At 43.8% G+C, this 24,081-nt stretch overlaps 1 protein-coding gene across 2 annotated transcripts in view; it reads left to right on the top strand.

Annotated features, from left to right (window-relative positions):
• rab27b (RAB27B, member RAS oncogene family) overlaps positions 1-24,081 on the top strand; it is a 64,777-nt gene that overhangs the window by 12,282 nt on the left and 28,414 nt on the right. Inside the window, exon 1 of one of the 2 annotated variants that reach the window (XM_072661553.1) lies at positions 15,443-15,567. The exons of the other annotated variant lie outside the window; for it this stretch is intronic. The gene's annotated coding sequence lies outside the window, so the exon portion shown is untranslated. Of the gene's footprint in view, positions 1-15,442; positions 15,568-24,081 lie in introns of those variants that run through there. 2 annotated transcript variants of the gene reach the window in all.

The raw sequence follows: 24,081 nt of genomic DNA on the forward strand, positions 1-24,081 counted from the left end.
TGTGGAGATGCTGTTCCTCAGTGTGGGGACTGATGCTAGAAGACTAGCTTTCCCTAGAGAAACGCCACTTTTTAGCAGGACAATGATCCAAATGCAAGGCTGAACATCACGAGAGGTGCCGAGCAGCACAATCTCAATGTTCTCTAAAGGCCAGTCCAGATCTCAAGAACCTGTGTAGGACTGCCACAGTGGTTATAATGGTTATTATGCATAGTAGTCCCAATATTCGATGGAAGTGCTTCCACACGAGGAGCATCACACACTTCTGTTTCTTCACACAGGCTTCATCTACTGCACACACACACACACACAGCCACACCCGCATCTCTAGCGTGGAGAGAACGCTAGTTGCCTGGTGACTGAGGGCGAGGGCGAGAGAGAGAGAAAGAGAGAGAGAGAGAGAGAGAGAGAGAGAACAAAGAAGAATGAGAGAAAAGCAGAGGTGACAGTGGGGCGGAGATACTGAGAAAGAGCGAGAGAACAAAAGCAAAGGGGAGAGAGTGAGGGAGAGCAAGAGACAGACAGACAGACAGAGTTAGAAGGTGAGAAAGAGAGGAAGATCAAAGCAAAGAGAAAGACAAGAGAGAGAGTGAGGGCGATCTGAGTGAGCGTGAAAGCTAAAAGCAAGAGAGAATGTGAGGGAGAGAGAGAGAGAAGAAGCGCGAGAGTAAATCATAAGTGAGGGAGACACATGAGAAGAAGTAAGAGAGAGAAAGATGGGACAGGATGAATGTGTGAGAGAAAGATAGTAAGTAAGAGAAGAAGCGCGAGAGCAAGAAGAAGCAGTTAGTGAGAAGTGAGAGAAAAGCACCAGGAAGAAACGTAAGACAGAAGAAACGAGAGAGGAATCAGAGAGAGAGAGAGATAGGAGAGAAAAGGGAGAAAGTGAAAGTGAAAAGACAGAAGAAGCGAGATCTAACGAGAAGCGAGAGATACGAGACAGAAGAAGCGAGGGAGAACAAGATCAAAGAGCAAATGAGAAAGAGAGAGATAAAACAGCAACAAATGAGAAAGTGAGTGTAAAAGAGAGAGAAGAGCAGGGGAGAAGAAAGTGAGTCCCAAAGAAGAAGACGCGAGAGTTAGCGAGAGGGATGCTGGAGAAGAAGTGTGTGAGAAAGAGAGAGAAAAAAAGATAAAAGCAACAGAGAATGAGGGAGAGCGATAGCAACAGAGAAATGCGCGAGAGTTAGCGAGAAGTGAGAGAGAAAAAAACAACGAAAAACTAGAGAAAGCAAATGAGAGAGAGAGATGAAACAGCAAAAGAAGAACGGGAGAGAGTGAGGAAGGTCTGAGCGAGTGGGTGTGACAGGGTGAGAGAGAAAGAAAGATAAAAGCAAAAGGGACGACGCGAGGAAGAACGATAGAAAGAAGAAACGCGCGAGAGAAGTGAGAGAAAGAAGCACGAGACAAGAAGCAAGTGAGAGAGAGCAAGATCAAAGCGAAGAGGAGAAGGTGAAGAGGACAAATGAGAGAGACAAAGGCAATAAGGAGAATGTAAAAGAGAAAGACTGAGTTAGAAAGAAAAGGCGCGAGAGGGAAGCAGGAGAAGAAGTGTGAGAGAGAGAGTAGAAATAAGAGAGAGGAAGATAAAAGCAAATGGGACGATGTGAGGAAGAACGATAGAAAGAAGAAACGCGCGAGAGAAGTGAGAGAAAGAAGCAAGTGAGAGAGAGAAGAGGCGCGAGAGAGAGGGGCAAGAGTTAGCAAGAAGCGAGAGAGAAGCACGAGAAAACACAAGACATGCGCGAGAGAGAGAGAGCAAGATCAAAGCGAAGAGGAGAAGGTGAAGAGAGCAAATGAGAGGGACAAAGGCAATAAGGAGAATGTAAAAGAGAAAGACTGAGTTAGAAAGAAAAGGCGCGAGAGGGAAGAAGTGTGTGTGAGAGAGAGAGAGGGTAGAAATAAGAGAGAGGAAGATAAAAGCAATAGTGAGGATGCGAGGGACCAATTGAGTTTGACTGAAGAAGCGCGAGAGGTAGTGAGAGATAGCGAGATAGCAAGAGACAGATTAAGCGCGAGAGAAAAGAAAGATGAGAAGATGAAGCTATCGAGAAAACAGGAGAGATGGAGTAAGAGAGGCCTGGAGTGAAAGATCCAGAGAGAGCGAGAGACAGTTAGAATGTGAAAGAGAGAGAGAGAGAGAGAGAACTTCGGTCCATGTTCTAGATAACGGTCCTTGCTGATGCTGGTCATGCTGTGTGTGTGTGTATGTGTGTGTGTGTGTGTGTGTGTATACACAAAACACACCCTCACTGTAATCTCTCAAGTGAGAGCCGTTGCCGGTGTCTAAGGGAAACGTATGGTTGCTTGCTCTGTGCAGTATTTGTTGCCATAGCGATAGGCGAGTTGTTATGTTGATATATTTAGCATAATCAGATTGAACGGTGTTTAGATGGGGGGTGAGGTCCGTCTTACACAGCGGAGACAGAGGACGGAGCTACTGTCCCTCCTGTAGCGCTGAGACCACAGCTCTTCTCAAAGCTTCGCTCAGAAACGAATCACTTACTAAAACGATTCAGTGCTTCTGAATCTTTTACCTCAGAAAGGAATCACTTATTAAAACGATTCAGTGCTTCTGAATCCTTTACCTCAGAAAGGAATCACTTATTAAAACGATTCAGTGCTTCTCAATCCTTTACCTCAGAAAGGAATCACTTACTAAAACAATTCAGTGCTTCTGAATCCTTTACCTCAGAAAGGAATCACTTACTAAAACGATTCAGTACTTCTCAATCCTTTACCTCAGAAAGCAATCACTTACTAAAACGATTCAGTGCTTCTGAATCCTTTGCTTTAGAAAGGAATCACTTACTAAAACAATTCAGTGCTTCTGAATCCTTTACCTCAGAAAGGAATCACTTACTAAAACAATTCAGTACTTCTCAATCCTTTACCTCAGAAAGGAATCACTTACTAAAACGATTCAGTGCTTCTGAATCCTTTGCTTTAGAAAGGAATCACTTACTAAAACGATTCAGTACTCCTCAATCCTTTACCTCAGAAAGGAATCACTTACTAAAACAATTCAGTGCTTCTGAATCCTTTACCTCAGAAAGGAATCACTTACTAAAACGATTCAGTGCTTCTCAATCCTTTACCTCAGAAAGGAATCACTTACTAAAATGATTCAGTGCTAGCACCTGTTAGCATGCTGTTAAACCTGCTAGCTAGAGTTAGCCTAATTAAAGCTGTTAGCTAGGGTTAGCCTTATTAGGCCTGTTGGCTAGGGTTAGCCTAATTAAACATGTTAGCTAGAGTTAGCCTAATTAGGCCTGTTAGCTAGAGTTAGCCTAATTAAACATGTCAGCTAGGATTAGCCTAATTAAACATGTCAGCTAGGATTAGCCTAATTTAAACTGTTAGCTAGGGTTAGCCTAATTAAACATGTTAGCTAGGGTTAGCCTAATTAAACATGTTAGCTAAAATTAGCCTAATTAAACATGTCAGCTAGGATTAGCCTAATTCAAACTGTTAGCTAGGGTTAGCCTAATTAAACATGTTAGCTAGGGTTAGCCTAATTAAACATGTTAGCTAGGGTTAGCCTAATTAAACATGTTAGCTAGGGTTAGCCTAATTAAACATGTTAGCTAGGGTTAGCCTAATTCAAACGGTTAGCTAGAGTTAGCCTAATTAAAGCTGTTAGTTACAGTTAGCCATATTAAATATGTTACCTCAGGACAGCCTGAATTAAACATGTTAGCTAGGGTTAGCCTAATTATGGCTGTTAGCTAGGGTTAGCCTAATTAAACCTGTTAGCTAGGGTTAGCCTAATTATGGCTGTTAGCTAAGGTTAGCCTAATTAAACCTGCTAGCTAAGGTTAGCCTAATTATGGCTGTTAGCTAGGGTTAGCCTAATTAAACCTGTTAGCTAGGGTTAGCCTAATTAAACATGTTAGCTAGGGTAAGCCTAATTAAACATGTTAGCTAGGGTTAGCCTAATTCAAACTGTTAGCTAGGGTTAGCCTAATTAAACATGTTAGCTAGGGTTAGCCTAATTCAAACTGTTAGCTAGGGTTAGCCTAATTAAACATGTTAGCTAGGGTTAGCCTAATTAAACATGTTAGCTAGGGTTAGCCTAATTCAAACGGTTAGCTAGAGTTAGCCTAATTAAAGCTGTTAGTTACAGTTAGCCATATTAAATATGTTACCTCAGGACAGCCTGAATTAAACATGTTAGCTAGGGTTAGCCTAATTATGGCTGTTAGCTAGGGTTAGCCTAATTAAACCTGCTAGCTAAGGTTAGCCTAATTATGGCTGTTAGCTAGGGTTAGCCTAATTAAACCTGTTAGCTAGAGTTAGTCTAATTAAACCTGTTAGCTAGGGTTAGCCTAATTAGGCCTGTTAGCTAGAGTTAGCCTAATTAAACCTGTTAGCTAGGGTTAGCCTAATTATGGCTGTTAGCTAGGGTTAGCCTAATTAGGCCTGTTAGCTTGAGTTAGCCTAATTAAACCTGCTAGCTAAGGTTAGCCTAACCTGTAAGCTCACGACGACTCAAACAGGGTGTGTTTTCAGAGCCGTCAGACTAGCCAACGTCTAGAGCTGACTGTGGGTTGTTTAGCTGAGGGGCTAATAGAGTCGTTCCCACAGCAGTTCACGCTCAGTGTTTTATCCGGGATGTCCGGAAATCTGCCCGCCAGTCATGTTTTCAGCTGGAGCCGTTTGTGTGAGTCAGTGTGTGTGAGTGACGGGCTCCTTTAAGGCGGCGGTGATGAATTAGCGAGTGTGGAATATGGTGTGTGTGCTCCGTGTGTCGCTCTCTGAGCTCTCTGCTCGCAGCCAGAAGCTCGTGGGTGTTTTTTTTTTTTTTTAATTTGAGGCGTATTGGCTCTTCGCCTGTCTCCCACTGTCAGAGCTCAGGATTCATCCGCAGGAATATTCCATGGCGTCTTCCATGTAGTTTAGGTTGGGTTGATGGACACACAGCCTGTAGTAGCCTCCGTCCTCCCCTACTCTCTCGCTCCCATCGTATGAGCTGTTGCATGGCATGGATTGACATGGGGGTTTAAGCAGTACATCCACTAGAGGGCAGTTCAGAGTCACACGTTTCTGACAGCAACAAACATGGCGGTGGTGGAGGAGGTTGTACCGTAAACGATCGTAAAAACGGCCACTATAACTTTTCTGACAGAGCGTTAAAACCTCCTCCCCCGTGTCCGTATGGCTGTGGTCGACGCTGCCCCCATGGTTTCCAGCGGTACTGCTCCGTTCTCTGCTCTGTATCCTTAAGTTTTTGGAGAATGCGTGCAAATACGGACGAAATGAACGCAGAGTACGGACAGAGCCTTTTCCGTCATCCGTATCTGTATTTAACGTTGAGTGTAAACAAGCCTTCGATGAACAATGGCTTCCGGATAGTATCTGGATCTACTTTGGCTGGATTCTGTTTACATCTGACATTAACACACATTTTGTATCCGGATAGTATCTGGATCTACTTTGGCCGGATTCTGTTTACACCTGACATTAACACACATTTTGTATCCGGATAGTATTTGGATCTACTTTCACTGGATTCTGTTCACAACTGAAATTAAAAAACGCCTTGTATCCGGATAGTATCTGGATCTACTTTTACTGGATTTGGTTACACCTGGCATTAACATGCGTTTTGCCTCCAGACAGCATAAACAAGCCTTTGATGAACAATGGCCTCCAGATAGTATCTGGCTCTACTTTGTCCGGATTCTGTTTACACCTGACATTAAAATAAAGTGTTTACTTAACGTTGAGCCTTTATGGCCTGTTTACACCTGGCATTAACATGCTTTTTTTATCCGGATAATATCTGGATCTACTTTGGTCGGATTCTGTTTACACCCGACATTAACACACACTTTGTATCCGGATAGTATCTGGATCTTCTTTGGCCGGATTCTGTTTACACCTGACATTAACACTCATTTTGTATCCGGATAGTATTTGGATCTATTTTTGCCAGATTCTGTTTACACCTGGCATTAACATGCTTTTTTTTCGAAAAGTATCTGGATCTACTTTGGCCGGATTCTGTTTACACCTGGCATTAACATGTGATTTTTATCCGGATAGTATCTGGATCTAATTTCACTGGATTCTGTTCACAACTGAAATGAAAAAACGCTTTTTATCCGGATAGTATCTGGATCTACTTTGAATGGATTTTGTTTACACCTGACATTAACATACGTTTTGCATCCAGACAGCATAAACAAGCCTTTGATAAACAATGGCCTCCGGATAGTATCTGGCTCTACTTTGTCCGGATTCTGTTTACACCTGACATTAAAATGGAGTGTTTACAAAATGTTGACCCTTTATGGCCTGTTTACACCTGGCATTAACATGCTTTTTTTATCTGGATAATATCTGGATCTACTTTGGTCGGATTCTGTTTACACCCGACATTAACACACATTTTGTATCCGGATAGTATCTGGATCTACTTTGGCCGGATTCTGTTTACACCTGGCATTAACATATGATTTTTATACGGATAGTATCTGGATCTAATTTCACTGGATTCTGTTTACACCTGGCATTAACATGTGATTTTTATACGGATAGTATCTGGATCTAATTTCACTAGATTCTGTTTACAACTGAAATTAAAAAACGCTTTGTATCCGGATAGTATCTGGATCTACTTTTATTGGATTTGGTTACACCTGGCATTAACATGCGTTTTGCCTCCAGACAGCATAAACAAGCCTTTGATGAACAATGGCCTCTAGATAGTATCTGGCTCTACTTTGTCCGGATTCTGTTTACACCTGACATTAAAATGAAGTGTTTACTTAACGTTGAGCCTTTATGGCCTGTTTACACCTGGCATTAACATGCTTTTTTTATCCGGATAATATCTGGATCTACTTTGGTCGGATTCTGTTTACACCCGACATTAACACACACTTTGTATCCGGATAGTATCTGGATCTTCTTTGGCCGGATTCTGTTTACACCTGACATTAACACTCATTTTGTATCCGGATAGTATTTGGATCTATTTTTGCCAGATTCTGTTTACACCTGGCATTAACATGCTTTTTTTTCGAAAAGTATCTGGATCTACTTTGGCCGGATTCTGTTTACACCTGGCATTAACATGTGATTTTTATCCGGATAGTATCTGGATCTAATTTCACTGGATTCTGTTCACAACTGAAATGAAAAAACGCTTTTTATCCGGATAGTATCTGGATCTACTTTGAATGGATTTTGTTTACACCTGACATTAACATACGTTTTGCATCCAGACAGCATAAACAAGCCTTTGATAAACAATGGCCTCCGGATAGTATCTGGCTCTACTTTGTCCGGATTCTGTTTACACCTGACATTAAAATGGAGTGTTTACAAAATGTTGACCCTTTATGGCCTGTTTACACCTGGCATTAACATGCTTTTTTTATCTGGATAATATCTGGATCTACTTTGGTCGGATTCTGTTTACACCCGACATTAACACACATTTTGTATCCGGATAGTATCTGGCTCTACTTTGTCCGGATTCTGTTTACACCTGACATTAAAATGGAGTGTTTACAAAATGTTGACCCTTTATGGCCTGTTTACACCTGGCATTAACATGCTTTTTTTATCTGGATAATATCTGGATCTACTTTGGTCGGATTCTGTTTACACCCGACATTAACACACATTTTGTATCCGGATAGTATCTGGATCTACTTTGGCCGGATTCTGTTTACACCTGGCATTAACATATGATTTTTATACGGATAGTATCTGGATCTAATTTCACTGGATTCTGTTTACACCTGGCATTAACATGTGATTTTTATACGGATAGTATCTGGATCTAATTTCACTGGATTCTGTTTACAACTGAAATTAAAAAACGCTTTGTATCCGGATAGTATCTGGATCTACTTTTATTGGATTTGGTTACACCTGGCATTAACATGCGTTTTGCCTCCAGACAGCATAAACAAGCCTTTGATGAACAATGGCCTCTAGATAGTATCTGGCTCTACTTTGTCCGGATTCTGTTTACACCTGACATTAAAATGAAGTGTTTACTTAACGTTGAGCCTTTATGGCCTGTTTACACCATTAACATGCTTTTTTTAAATCCGGATAGTATCTGGATCTACTTAGGCCGGATCCTGTTTACACATGTATACATACATGAGTTATGTATCCGGATAGTATCTCGATCAAATTTCACTGGATTCCGTTCACAACTGAAATTAACATACGTTTTGTATCCGGATAGTATCTGGGTCTACCTTGGTCAGATCCTGTTTACACCTGGCATGTGTATCCGGATAGTATCTGGGTCTATTTCCGCCGGATTCTGTTTACACCTGGCATTACCATGCGTTCTGTATGTGTTTCAGAGGTTTGGATTGTTGGTGCTGATTCATTTTTGATTCATTGTCCAGCCCTGGGGGCTCCGAGCGGCTCAGCAGGCTTGTCCAGAATACACACATCCAGGATCGAATCCGGGCTTGTTTGGGGGAGGGGCTTATTATCGCTGTATGTTCCTTAAGAAGCCAAGAACAGCACTTTCTGGAGCCATGGCATTTCACTGTGCACGAACACCTCCACCTCGTAGGAGAAGGATTTTAGCCATGCAGGCAACAACCTGACCGTTCATAAACAGACGACAACCTGCGTGACTTCAGCCCAGCACAGTGAAACAGTGGGTGTTATTGAGACTGGCTGAGCCTTGTTTGGCTCTAAATGAGATAATCAGGCTGTGAACACTTCGTCGTGTTCTTCTCTCTAACAGCGGCGCTGTTCCAGACCCCCAAATCGCAGGCTTTTTTTTTTTTTTTGCTGGGAAACAGCATTCCTGGAATATCTTAAAGCCATCCGTAATGCAGGCTGCGTGACTCTCCTGTCCGTTGTAACCCTTCGAAGCCCCTCCCTCCTTCACACCACAAGACACACAGCATCAATCATGTGAGCGGCGCTGTGCTTTAGGCACACTCCAGCATGTTTAGGGTTAATCTCTGTCTTACTACCCTTAGCTTTCAGTCACTGGCCACTTTATTAGAAACACCTACTACCTTGAGCTTCCACTCAATGGCCACTTTATTAGAAACACCTACTACCTTGAGCTTCCACTCAATGGCCACTTTATTAGAAACACCTACTACCTTGAGCTTCCACTCAATGGCCACTTTATTAGAAACACCTACTACCTTGAGCTTCCACTCAATGGCCACTTTATTAGAAACACCTACTACCTTGAGCTTCCACTCAATGGCCACTTTATTAGAAACACCTACTACCTTGAGCTTCCACTCAATGGCCACTTTATTAGAAACACCTACTACCTTGAGCTTACACTCACTGGCCACTTTATTAGAAACACCTACTACCTTGTGCTCCTACTCACTGGCCACTTTATTAGAAACACCTACTACCTTGTGCGCCCACTCGCTGGCCAATTTATTAGAAACACCTCATTTGTGCTTCCACTCACTGGCCACTTTATTAGAAACACCTACTACCTTGAGCTTCCACTCGCTGGCCACTTTATTAGAAACACCTACTACCTTGAGCTTCCACTCACTGGCCACTTTATTAGAAACACCTACTACCTTGTGCTTCAACTCACTGGCCAATTTATTAGAAACACCTCATTTGTGCTTCCACTCACTGGCCACTTTATTGGAAACACCTACAACCTTGTGCGCCCACTCACTGGCCACTTTATTAGAAACACCTACTACCTTGTGCTCCTACTCGCTGGCCACTTTATTAGAAACATCTAATGGACTCTAACACTGTATGACTGTTAACCAGTGGTTCAGCCACACAATAAACTTCTAGGTCATCTCTGACTGTACTCTAGTCCTTTTAGAGGTTCTAGATACGTTAGATTTTTGAAATGCTGGAAACAAAATTGATTTCCTAGTGATATCTGGGTAGAAGTTCAACACTACCAACACAAGATAAACTACCAACACAAAGAATTAGGAATTGGTCAGTCACGTTCTGATTTCTGAGGGGTAGGTGGGCTGGGAGTTGGAAGAATGACGCCATCTGGACCTTCTGGATGTTCTAGATAGGCTGTGAATGTGAGCAGTCGTGTGAGCAGGTCTTCCAGTCAGTTGTAAGAAAGGAAGAAAAACGGTAGCAGTTTTAACTTATGGTCATAAGATATTTATGCGCACTAGCATTAGCTTAGCATTAAAATGCTAATAGCAATTCTATAGGGCCTCTAGAACGAGTTAGCATCTTGCGAAAAAAGTGTATTTCACATTTTTGACACGTAAACCCGGAACCAAAGACGTTTAGCCGTGGTTGACTACTACTGTTATGTACTAAATGGACTAAAGTTCAGCCTGACGCTAAAAGCAGTGCTAGCAAACTTGACAGACTTCATCTGAAGCTTCCACTGAGCCGTTTCCTAGCAGTGACCTTCTCTCTCACTCACTTTCGCTCTTCTCTTTCTCCCCTCGCTCGTCCACTTTCTAGCATTTTAATCATCTTCCCTCAGAACTGACTCATCAGCTCCCCTCCACGCATGTATCTGGAGTTTTAAAAGCCTTTAAAAGCTTTAACGTATTTATTTCGCTTACGCAAAATAACAGTAGACAGCACTGCCACCATATTGGTATCAGGAGAAGGTCGCTTTTAGCCATCATGTTGGCTTCGGTTAACTGTGAGGCTAATGTAAGTGACAGGTAATGAAAATGTGGCCTCATTCTTCAGGCCCCCTAGTGGCCAATCCATCAACTGACGTTACACCACCACCAATTAAAGGAACTTGATTGATCGTTGACCCCAGATTCAGTCGAGCAGCTAAGGCATATTTGGTATGTGACGTGTGCTTCTTTAGCTAATAACTGGCGATGCTAGGATAATGTTGCTAACAAGTCAAGTGTCAAGTCAAGTCAAGTGGGTTTTATTGTCATTTCAACTACATACAGAGTACACAGTGAAACGAAACAACGTTCCTCCAGGACCACGGTGCAACATAGACAGTGCATACAAAACACAAGTGCAACACAAACAAACAAGTGCGGACAGACAACACAACACAGTACAGACAGAGGATAATAAATAATGACGGTAGTGTGCAAGTTGTGCAATGTGCGATAAATAAAGTCCAGTGAGGTAGTAAAGTTATTAGTGCAAATGCTTGTGCAAAAAATGCTTCCCATGTTATCTGGGGTAAATGGTTGGAAAGAGAGAGAGAGGGAGAGTGTACATGTACCAGAAAGACATCAGTTCAGAAGTTGAGTTGTGTTGAGGAGTCTGATGGCTTGGGGGAAGAAGCTGTTGCAGAGTCTGGTCGTGTTGGACCGGATGCTGCGGTACCTTCTTCCTGATGGCAGGAGGGAGAACAGTCTGTGTGAAGGGTGGGTGGAGTCATCCACAATGCTGGTTGCTTTGCGGATGCAGCGGGTGGTGTAAATGTCCATGACAGAGGGGAGAGAGACTCCGATGATCTTCTCAGCTGTCCTCACAATGCGTTGGAGGGACTTAGGGTCAGAGGCTGTGCAGGTCCCAAACCAGGCAGTGATGCAGCTGCTTAACAAGCACTGGACACGGATCGTCACCAACGTGGCTAATCCGCGTTTCTAAAGTAATAAAGCAGAGTGCAGACAGTGCCTCCGGCAGGCCTTGCTGTATCAGCCTGGCTATGAAAAGGGAGAGCCGGACGGAAGCACAGACATGAGGCCGAGTTCCCTGAGACTTCCGGGACCCACCGCCAATAAGCCTGAGTGAACGTGCGAGAGCGGAGGGACGTCAGCACCAACATCTAAGTTAACTAGGAAGTTCTACGTCTGTGATCTGCACCCAGATGGGTGGGATGCCCCACCCCCCCCACCCCATGGTGGCTTTCATTATTCCTGCTTCTAAAAGGAAGCCAATACCTGAGAGCTTGATAATACTGGACTGGATACTGGACTGTTCTGGACTAACTGGAGCTTGTTTAGACTCTTAGCAGGGCAGGCAGACAGCAAGGACATTAGTTGTTAATTAATTGATTAATTTCAGAGAAAGAAAGGCTACATGGCCTATGTGTGCACCGAAAGGCAGACGAGTATCAGAAAACTGGGCTCAGGGATTTGATCAATTACTGGGGAAGCGTTCTTATTAAGACTACAAACACACGCCCTGATTCCCACCTTAAATCTACATCGTGTGTACAGGTGGATAAAATGTAATACAGGTCAGTCACGGTACATCTGTCTCTCTCTCTCTCTCTCTCTCTCTCTCTCTCTCTCTCGGTTTGTGTATCTCTGTCTCGAGGCAGCCACCAAGCTGGATTGTGTGTGTGTGTGTACTCTGTGCTAACATTTTGCATTTTTAATTGACTAAGTCAGTATAGATAAGAGTAAGGATTGGTGTAGATGGGTATAGATGTGTTAGCTGGGTATGGATATAAATGGGTATGGATGTGTTGGCTGGGTATGGATATAAATGGGTATAGATGTGTTGGCTGGGTATGGATATAAATGGGTATGGATGTGTTAGCTGGGTATGGATATATATGGGTATAGATGTGTTGGCTGGGTATGGATATATATGGGTATGGATGTGTTAGCTGGGTATGGATATATATGGGTATGGATGTGTTAGCTGGGTATGGATATAAATGGGTATAGATGTGTTGGCTGGGTATGGATATATATGGGTATGGATGTGTTAGCTGGGTATGGATATATATGGGTATGGATGTGTTGGCTGGGTATGGATATATATGGGTATGGATGTGTTAGCTGGGTATGGATATAAATGGGTATAGATGTGTTGGCTGGGTATGGATATATATGGGTATGGATGTGTTAGCTGGGTATGGATATAAATGGGTATAGATGTGTTGGCTGGGTATGGATATATATGGGTATGGATGTGTTAGCTGGGTATGGGTATAAATGGGTATGGATGTGTTAGCTGGGTATGGATATATATGGGTATGGATGTGTTGGCTGGGTATGGGTATAAATGGGTATGGATGTGTTAGCTGGGTATTGGTATAAATGGGTATGGATGTGTTAGCTGGGTATGTATATATATGGGTATGGATGTGTTAGCTGGGTATGGGTATAAATGGGTATGGATGTGTTAGCTGGGTATGGATATATATGGGTATGGATGTGTTAGCTGGGTATGGATATATATGGATATGGATGTGTTGGCTGGGTATGGATATAAATGGGTATGGATGTGTTAGCTGGGTATGGATATAAATGGGTATGGATGTGTTGGCTGGGTATGGATATATATGGGTATGGATGTGTTAGCTGGGTATGTATATATATGGGTATGGATGTGTTGGCTGGGTATGGATATATATGGGTATGGATGTGTTAGCTGGGTATGGATATAAATGGGTATGGATGTGTTAGCTGGGTATGGGTATGGATGTGTTGGCTGGGTATGGATATATATGGGTATGGATGTGTTAGCTGGGTATGGGTATAAATGGGTATGGATGTGTTAGCTGGGTATTGGTATAAATGGGTATGGATGTGTTAGCTGGGTATGTATATATATGGGTATGGATGTGTTGGCTGGGTATGGGTATAAATGGGTATGGATGTGTTGGCTGGGTATGGATATATATGGGTATGAATGTGTTAGCTGGGTATGAGTATAGATGGGTATGGATGTGTTAGCTGGGTATGGATATAAATGGGTATGGATGTGTTAGCTGGGTATGGATATATATGGGTATGGATGTGTTGGCTGGGTATGGGTATAAATGGGTATGGATGTGTTAGCTGGGTATGGGTATAAATGGGTATGGATGTGTTAGCTGGGTATGGATATAAATGGGTATGGATGTGTTAGCTGGGTATGGATATATATGGGTATGAATGTGTTAGCTGGGTATGGATATATATGGGTATGAATGTGTTAGCCGTGTATGGGTATATATGGGTATGGATGTGTTGGCTGGGTATGGATATATATGGGTATGGATGTGTTGGCTGAGTATGGATATAAATGGGTATGGATGTGTTGGCTGGGTATGGATATAAATGGGTATGGATGTGTTAGCTGGGTATTGGTATAAATGGGTATGGATGTGTTAGCTGGGTATGGATATATATGGGTATGGATGTGTTGGCTGAGTATGGATATAAATGGGTATGGATGTGTTAGCTGGGTATGGGTATATATGGGTATGGATGTGTTGGCTGGGTATGGGTATAAATGGGTATGGATGTGTTAGCTGGGTATGGGTATAAATGGGTATGGATGTGTTAGCTGGGTATGGATATAAATGGGTATGGATGTGTTAGCTGGGTATGGATATATATGGGTATGAATGTGTTAGCTGGGTATGGATATATATGGGTATGAATGTGTTAGCCGTGTATGGGTATATATGGGTATGAATGTGTTAGCCGTGTATGGGTATATATGGAATCGATGTACATGGGTGGCCATGGATGGGTATTCATGGATATGGGAATGGATAGCTATGCATGGGCATAGAGGGGTATAGGCATGGGTATAGATGAGTATGCATAGGTATAGATAGGTATGCATGTACATGGGTATAGTTTGATATGATAGATGGGTATGGGTATGCATGGATATAAAGGAGTAACAACATTGGGTAAGGGTATATATGGGTATAGATGGATATGAATAGGTAGATGAGTATTGATGGGTGTGCCTAGATATGGGTCTTAATGGGTATGTGCTGCATGGGTATGCATTGGTATAGAGGGGTATAGGCATGGATGTGAATTACATACATGGACATAGATATGCTTGAGGATACATGGGTATGGATAGGTATAAATGGGTATGCATGGGTATGGATGGGTCTAAGCATGGGTATAGATGGGTATGGATAATTATACATGTACATGGGTATAGTTTGATATGAACTGCATAGATGGGTATGGGTATGCATTGTTATGGATGGGTATTGATAGGTAGTGAGTATGCAAGGGCATAGATGGATAGATAGGTGTGCATGGATTTGGGGATGGATGGGTATTCATGGGTTCAGAGGGGTTTAGGCACTGGTATAGATAGGTATGGATAAGTAGGTAATTGATGAGTATGCGTTGGTTTTGAGGGGTATAGGCATGGGTATGGATGTTTATGGTATGTATGGTCATAGACATGGGTATAGATACTGATGGTCATGAATGGTCAATCCTGAGCAGTTTGAGCATCACAGGAAACTAAACTAAACCAAATTTCCTCTCTGTTGGTATCAGTCCATTACAGATACTGGGAATTGGACTGATGCTGGATCTAGTGTTAACTCCCCCCCCCCCTCCCCCATACTACAACACTGTGTGTGACTGTGTGTGTGTGAGAGAGTGTGTTAAAGAGTTAGACCCCGCCTCAAGCTTGCCTCGGGCTCCTTAGGAGACATCAGCTAGAGCACGGCCCTACGAGAGAGAGACCTAGTAAAAGAGAAAGAGAGAGAGAAAGAGGGAGGGTGTGTGGAGAACCACACAAGTACTAGTCTGAGGCTGACCTCTGTGGGCCTGTCCCATACAGGGGTGTGTCCTGGCTGGTGTTCAGGCAGGCGTGTGTGTGTGTGTGTATGTGTGTGTTGTAGCTGCTGGAGAACTCCTACAGCTAAGCTACTTTCCCCCACCGAAAGCCCACCAGAAGCCAAACTCACGGGTAAGTCCTGCTTTCAGATTCCTACAGTAGACGGTGGACATGGACACGGACGCCGGGGTCACTGGATCAGCCTGTGACTCCAGGTTTAGTGGGACATGGGCGTGCTCTTCTAGCAGGTTTTGGAGATCTAACAGTGTGGATGAAAGCGGCGGCGTGACGGAGGAGAGGAATGCAATCACACCCTTTTTTTCTACAAGTTGATAACCGTCTGACTCCACAGCTCGACTTCTTTCCCCCGGCGAGCGCTGGACGGATTTTGTCTGAAGACCTAGGAGATGTTGACGCGTGCGAGATATGAGAACATTGTATTGCGAAACGTTACATGACAATGCTGTTCATTTGCTGAGTGTGTGACGGGTACGGCTTCATGCGTGGTTGGTAAAGCAAAGCTGCATAGAGTAGAGTAACTGCGTTACCTGTAACTGTCATGTATACTTGACATGTATACTAAAAAAAAATTTGGAATTAAAAAAAAAAACAATTAGCGTTTTTTTAGAATAAAAAAGTAAAAAAATAAAATAAAATGTCTAATAATTATGTTAGTATAAATTATAGTAATAATTTTATTATATTATTCTATTCAGAATTTTATATTATATTAAGGATAAAAACTATGTTGTACAATAATGTATTTATTTATTTATTTTACAGTTGCAATCAAAAAGTCAACCACCTACGGAAAATTAGTGTGATTGGCAAATTGTGCTTTCTCCAAACTCAACACAAAACACCACTTTTAGTAATCTTAGGAACTGCAGTCCCAGAATTATTGAAGTATTTAGTAGAGCCCCCTTCTGCTGTTTTGACCTCTTGCAAACATGATACATAGCCAGACACCAGCTTCTGGCAGCAGCGTTCCTGAGGAATCTCAGCCCATTCCTCATTCGCTAATATTCTGGGGTTTGCTGCTACTGCAACCTCCTTCTTTAAATCCCACTACATATTTTCTATGTGGCATTAGTCAGGCCACTCCAGAATCTTCCGGGACTTCTTCTGAAACCAAGCCTTGGTGGACTTGGTGAGGTGTGGTTGAGATTATGGTCCTGCTGGAAGGTCCAATGACGGCCAAGATTCAGCTCTTTCTCAGAGAGGGCATGGTGTTCTTCCTAGGGTTTCCTGATACTTGATCCATCTTGCCCTCCATGCTGCAGGTTTCCCGAGCCAGAGGAAAAGCAGCAAAGCAGCCCCAAAGCATCACTGAGCCACCGCTGTGCTTCACTGTAGACTGAGTGTTCCGTTCGTATGTATGCTTATTCTTCCTCCTCCAGATATCCACAGAACCATAGGCCCGAAAATGTCCAGAGAACAGATTCCCAAAACTTCTGGAGGAAGAAGAAGGCTCAGTGATGCTCTGGGACTTCTTTGCTATTTGCTAATTTACAATGGGGGTTGAATGATTTCGATCGCAACTGTAATGAGTCCAAGATTCTTTTAGAACTGTATCTTCAAGCCAAGAACCATAAGAAACTATCAGTTTAAGGTTCTCCTAGAACTGTACATTCAAGCCAGGAACCTTTATGAACAAGATCAATGTAAGGTTCTTTTAGAAAGGAATGCTCAAGTCAAGAACCTTTACAAATCAGTGTAAGGCTCTTCTAGAACTGTATGTTCGAGGAACCTTTAGGAACTAGATCAGCATAAATTTCCTCTAGAACTGTGTCTTCAAGCCAAGAACCCTCAGGAACTATCAGTTCCAGGTTCTTCTAGGAATGTATGCTCAATTGAAATACCTTTAGGAACAAAATCAATGTAAGGTTCTTCTATAACTGTATGTTTAAGGCAAGAAACATTAGAGACTACATTAGCATAAGATTCTTCTAGAACCTTATTCTCAATCCAAGAGCTAGATCAGTTTAAGATTATTCTAACCTTTAGGAACTTTTGTTTTTAAGTAACTTTTAGGAACTAAAATTAGACAAATACTTCTTAGACTATTAGTGATGCTCGAGGATATTGGTGGATCATCCCCACAATTGGACGTGGTCAACAAGCAGGAATAATCTTGGCCTGCGGTTCCTGTATCAGTGCATCCGTACTGTTTTAACAGCCTGATCGCAGTCTGAAGCTCCCAGTAAATTAGCAAAGTGTAATTAATTACACTTAATTAAGCGTTTGTTACTGATCAGTGCTGTAACAGCTGTTACGTGACCTCAGTGCCGTTACACCGAAAGAGGCGATACAAATCGCCCGGCTCCTCGGCCAGGGATCGAGCGCTCTTGTAGAAATGTTGCTCCTCTCTTTCTTTCTCTCTCACTCTCTCTCTCTCTCTCTCTCTCTCTCTCTCTCTCTCTCTCTCCCTCCTTCGCTTGCTTGCTCACTCGCTCGTTACGGCTAAAACGGATGGGAAGCATGTGACACAGCAGCCGGTTTAATGACCGCTCATGGGTTTCCCTCCTCCTAGCTGGACAGAATAGACCTTGTGTTTTGTTTGTTTCTTAGTGTGTGGGTAGCGGGGGTGGGGGGTGGCGGGTGGTGGTGCTGCTGGGGTGTGTATGTTTTGCGACTGACCCATTTAACTCCTGGCACAAGTGGACCAGTGACAGAGCAGCACATTATTCGGAAGCACTCACCAACAGAACACAGTGTGGCATCTATAATCTCGAATGTAAAGGTGCCTCAAATGGTTCCTTGAGGGATGCCATAGAAGGCTTTGCTCAGAGAACCCCTTTATAGAACCTTCATTGATATATATTTTATAAAGTAATGAATATATCCAGTATTGATAACTCACAGGTCTGCCTCTAAGCCTGCATTGCTCTCTTACCGATGTGCCCCAAGCCCAGCGAGCACATTAACACAGTTAATCCTATTCACTTGTAAATGATGCAATTATTCATAGCAGCGGAAAAAGGGGGCGTGTTTTCCCACACACCCCCCCAGCTCAGAGCCTCTCGCTGTTGTTCAGCTCAGTTCAGCATTTCACAACGCACAAAGCAGCCGGTCATGGGCCTGCAGATAAACATCTCCAACATGACTCTGCACATCCGTCTGAATGAGCGAGATACATTCGCCCTAATGAGTGGTGGAACCGTTCGGTTTGTTGTAAACAAAGCAGCTGAAGTTTCTCCATCAGTGTGACTCAGCTGTACGGATCTCGCCCCCTCTTGATGATTTCTTTCGAGTTGAAAGTTTATGATGAGCATGGCACACCAGAGTTGAATCCGGTCCCATGGTTTCAGTAGAACTCAGAATTATTCTATTATCAGACATTAGAATGATCAGAGTATTAGACAGTAAATGTGTGTGTTTATGCTTTAAGATATCGTAGAATTTGACCTTGATTCCAGTCAATTAAATGCTTTGGGGTCCAGCAGTGAGTCTCTGGTGTCCGATTACGAGTCTCAGTTACTCGATTTGAGTCGAGTGGCGAATGGAGTGTCGGAGTTATGCCTCAAGTCTCCTGGGGGAAGTACCAATTGATTCTCGAGTCTCTTCGGGGCGAGGACCAATCGAGTCTCGAGTCTCTTCGGGGCGAGGACCAATCGAGTCTCTTCGGGGCGAGGACCAATCGAGTCTCGAGTCTCTTCGGGGCGAGGACCAATCGAGTCTCTTTGGGGCGAGGACCAATCGAGTCTCGAGTCTCTTGGGGGCGAGGACCAATCGAGTCTCGAGTTTCTTCGGTGCGAGGACCAATCGAGTCTCTTCGGTGCGAGGACCAATCGAGTCTCTTTGGGGCGAGGACCAATTGAGTCTCTTTGGGGCGAGGACCAATCGAGTCTCAAGTCTCTTGGGGGCAAGGACCAATCGAGTCTCGAGTTTCTTCGGTGTGAGGACCAATCGACTCTCGAGTGTCTTCGGGGCGAGTACCAATCGAGTCTCGAGTCTTTTCGGTGCAAGTACCAATAGATTCTTGAGTCTCTTCGGGGCGAGTACCAATCGAGTCTTGAGTCATTGGGCTGCGAATGCCAGTTGAGTCTCAATTCTCTTCAGCGTGAGAACCAATTGAGTCTAGAGTCTCTTCGATGAGAGTACCAAACGAATTTTGAGTCTCTTCGGTGTGAGTACGAGTCAAGTCTCGAGTCTGTTCTGTTACGGTGTGGTGTGGGGTTTGGACTCAAGTGCAGTTAAACTTTTTTGCTTGGTGAGATTGTGACTGTTGGGCTTGAACTCCCAACCTTAGTAATGGGAGCCCAGTGTACTTCCACTGCACCACCACAGTTGTGAGAGGTGGCAATATAAACACTGTTATAGATATAGAAAAAGGACAGGAAAAGAAACAAAGGAAAAACCAAAGTGGTGTTTACTCAAACAAAAGACAACAACTCAATTTATCTAGCCACTGCTTTCAACAAACACTTTTCTTTTAACTTCAGCTTTTCACTGTTCACAACTTAAACCCACTGTTACCGTTTGCCCCTCTACAAAAGTGTGACGGGGAATTGTGTTTGGCTGGGTGTATTTATACCGTGCCACACAGGTGGGTCTGGTCAGCGTTGATTACCGCTGGGGATTCTGGGGCTTGGAGTTCTTTGCTCCAACTCCACCAGCTTTCATACTTTGCTGGCCGGCCCCCTTCTGGTGGCTGACGGTACACGCTGCCTGCTCACATCTTCAGTTCGAGTACCAGTCGAGTCTCTTAGTACAACTCACTTAGTACAGTTTTTAGGGCCCTGGTGAGTCACAGGCCTTAGATTTCAAGATTTATAGAATCATGGGAACTTCCCTCCCCCCCATGTGGCGACGTTGTGTACAAGTACAAGACGAAGCCTGAGTCTGTGGGCTGCAAATACCAGTTGAGTCTCAATTCTCTTTGGTGTCAATATCAGTCAAGTCTGAGTATCTTTGGTGTGAGTACCAGTGGAGTCTAAAGTTTTTTGGGTATGAGTATCAGTCAAGTCTTGAGCCTTGTGGTTGTGAAGACCAGTCAAGTCTTGAGTCTCTTGGGTTCAAGTGTGGGTCAAGTCTCGATTCTCTAGGGTGCAAGTCTGATTCAAGTCTAGCAAGTTGAGTCTTTGGGGTATAATTTGGACTCGCCCCTTTTACCTCAGGCACTCAAATCTCTGAGTGCTATTACCCTCGACGAAGGGTCGTGTATCTGGGTGCCAGTGCCCTTAGAGTTGGTCATCAGGGGGCTACACCCACACCCAATGCCTGTGAGCATTATGTCCGTTTTTATTGTGCTGACCCTGAACTGGGATACGTTGGTGTATTTACTGATCACAGACTTGCTGTTGTACCTGAACTTAGTGAACAGTCTCATTTCAGGCTCATCTAATTTGACCGATTGGGGCTTTAAGGCCAAGCTTCTATGTTTAGAGCTCAGTGGGGAAACAAATAAGATTGCTGAAAACAGCAAATAGCTTAGGCCTTATTTACCCTTAACCTAATCTGGCCAAGAGCTTAATTGATTTGCTGTGACCAAATGCTGGAGACAAAGCAGCCCCATTCGGCCAGCGTCCACATTACTGCACACAACAGCTCTGGACGGTCAACATAATCTAAAGACGCTCAATCACATTTAAAGCCATTTACCAATAAGGGGGCATCGAGTATGAGGTAATACGGTCCGAAATGTATAAATGTAGGATTTTTATTACTCTGCTTCTATATCTGGGGTAAGCTGCCACGGCAATAATCATTCTAAATGGCTGTCCAAGCGTCCATGTAAGAAACAAGTGCTTGGTATGGTGTCTCAGGTGGTTCCTAGATTGTTGCCTATGGTTGCTGGGGTCGGTTAGGTGTTACCAGCGTATCTGAAGGGTGCACAGACCTTTCCATCCCATTTCTACAGGACAAACTTACCAGAAGATTATCCCACCAGTTTGTACAGAGGTCCCTGTAGTTAGGGAGTAATACACCCTAGTGTGTAATAAGCCTTTCTGCGTTAAGGGCTACACTGCACCCATGCAACGCTCAGGTTTTTCTGGCTTCACAAAAATATCAACGGTCCAACTTAGTCATTGAATCTACTGCAGCCGTAGACCAGCCCTCAGGCCAGAATTTGCATTCAAGATCAGCTACAAAGGCTAGGTCCGGTTCAGACCAGCAGACGTGGCTAATCGAATTGGCACGAAAAAACTAAAACCCACATGCCCACAGCAGAGAGACCCCAGACCTTGCCTTCAGACACGGGAGACCCTTTTAAACCAGCCTTAGCCTGGAGGCTAACTGTCTTACAAAGATCGACAAAGGCCGTGGCGGTATTTACATTGAGCTGCGGCCTTCCCGATTTGTCTAAATGTCACAGCTGTATTGCGTTTAATCAAATGTCAGGCCTCCGAGCCCGGCTGAGGAATGACACTTGCTGTCTGGCATCTTGGCTACGTTGCTTAGGACTAGATCTGTCCCAGTAAAGAGCATCGGCACCTTGGGTAAATAAACACTGTGTCGAAATCACACTCCACCAGACAGCGGCGTCTGTCCATCAATGCTAATAAGAACTGAGGCGGCTGGACGTCACAAACACTTTCATCGATTCGCCAGCGCTGCTCCTCTTAAACCTTTTAGAGAGACTATCTTTAAATGTCAAAGGATTCCTGTCTGCCGCTTATTTGTGTTTATTGAGTTACGTTTTAAGGTCAGCAGTCGTGCCGTTGAGTGTGTTTGTGCCTGTGCGTCGGTTCGGGCTTTGAACTGCTTAGGTAGGACGCCCAGTCAATCAATGGCTGTTCTTAAATTTCAAGGTTTCGCAAGATAAAAGACCTGCTGAAAAATCCAAGAGTTTTTTTTTTAGATGGTCAAAGCTGGTTGAAAAGCTGGTCATCCGGACAATTTTGGTCATGCTGGTTGACCAGCTTGGCGATGCATGGTCATGCTGTGTAATCTTGCTGGACAACCAGCATGGCCAAGCCTGGTTATATTGGTCATCTAGCTGGGTCAGGTTGATCATGCTTGTAGTCCTAGGCTGGTCAAGAGCTAAGCTGGTCAACCAGCTTAACCAGCTTGTGCTGTCCAGGCTCGTTTTTCAGCGGGGTGGCCTAGTGAAAAACACTCTTACTTGGCATCAGACCCATGTTTTCAACTCTGTAACCAAGTCTGGGGCAACTTTAGCCCCAGGTCAACATTTCGGTTTCTGTGAATAGCTAAGACAGTACCTGACTCTACCTGACTTGACCTGACTTGACCTGACCTGCGAAAGACATTAAGCTAAGGACAAAAGATTTATTTAATTTTTTGATGATTAGATAATGTTGCTAGATGATTAGTGCCCTTTGATTTCTTTTACCAAGAAACCGAGGCCTGGAAAACCGAGAAAACGTCCCAAGAGGGCCCCTGTTTGACTGTAAAAGACCTTCAGGAACATTCAGGAGACTCTGGAGTGGTGGTGCACTGTTCTACTGTGCAGCGACTCCAGCACAAACATGGCCTTCATGGAAGCTACAGCAGAAAAAAAAACCTTTTCTGCATCCTTACCACAGAGTTTAGCATCAGACGTTTTTAAAGAAACATGCAAAGAAGCGTCCTGTGGACTGACAAGACTAGAACAGGACTTTTTGGCCGCAATGAGCAAAAGGTATGTTTGGAGAAAAGGGGCTACAGGATTTCATGAAAAAAAGAAAAAGCAAATTCAAAAATCAGCAAATTCTGGATACAAACATCACACCAGGTGAAAGAGAAACGCTAGAGATAAAAGCAGGATGGCCTCTAGAGCAGGATAATGACAGTAAATACACCATACAATACCAGGTTTTCCACCCATCAAGATTTGGAGAAGTCCAAAAAAGCCCAAATATCAACATGGTGTTAAAGGATTTTTCAAATTTCAGTGATGCAACAAGCAGCAGGTCACATGATTCTCTTACCAGTTGGTACGGGTGGCCGGAGCCTGGAGGAACCATTGGCCCCACGGATGGTCTGATCATGACTCCAAGGTTGCTTTCAACATTCCGAAAAAGGCTCTGCGCTGCTTTCCCAGAACTGTCTGGAGCGTTTGGATGTTGATGGAGTTGTATTAGGTGGGCCACTGCTCGTCCTGTCCGGCGTCTCTGAACTGCAAACAACAACATGGCCATAAAAAGATCGTAAACGGCAGTAAAGATGATTAGGCTAAAAGCACAGCCCGAGTTACGTCTCTCCATGCTAGCCGTAATCATGGCCGATTAAGCCCCCAGACCTGGATTCTTTAAAAGTATGTGGACAGCCCCAAAAAAAACCCGAGGTCATCTTTTACTCGGCCAAGTATTTACAGTAACAGATACTGATCGGGATGTCCAAACTTTTCAGGGAAGGGCCCTATCTTACACCCTGCGCAAGGCACGTCGCGATGCTCGCTGCTATCTTACACCCTGCCAACAGTCTATTTTCACTCCTTCCATCTGCGTCGTTTAATTAGCAACGCTGCTTGCGAATATCTCTACGCTGATGAGCGCGGTGGTCTCGAAATGAAGGGTGTTCAGGTCAATTTCTGACGTATTGCTGTTTATATTGGCAACGGAAAACATAGGAGGAGCGCCACTGACTGAAAACAGCCTAGGCAGCCGTCTAGACAGTCAGGCGTTTGTAGCTATCTTTGCGGTGAATTGCAAGACTGCAACCACTTGGACTCGACAGCGACTCAACCAAATGACCAAAAAG

Source organism: Salminus brasiliensis, chromosome 18 (genome assembly GCF_030463535.1).
Source record: "Salminus brasiliensis chromosome 18, fSalBra1.hap2, whole genome shotgun sequence".
Classification (NCBI taxonomy): domain Eukaryota; kingdom Metazoa; phylum Chordata; class Actinopteri; order Characiformes; family Bryconidae; genus Salminus; species Salminus brasiliensis.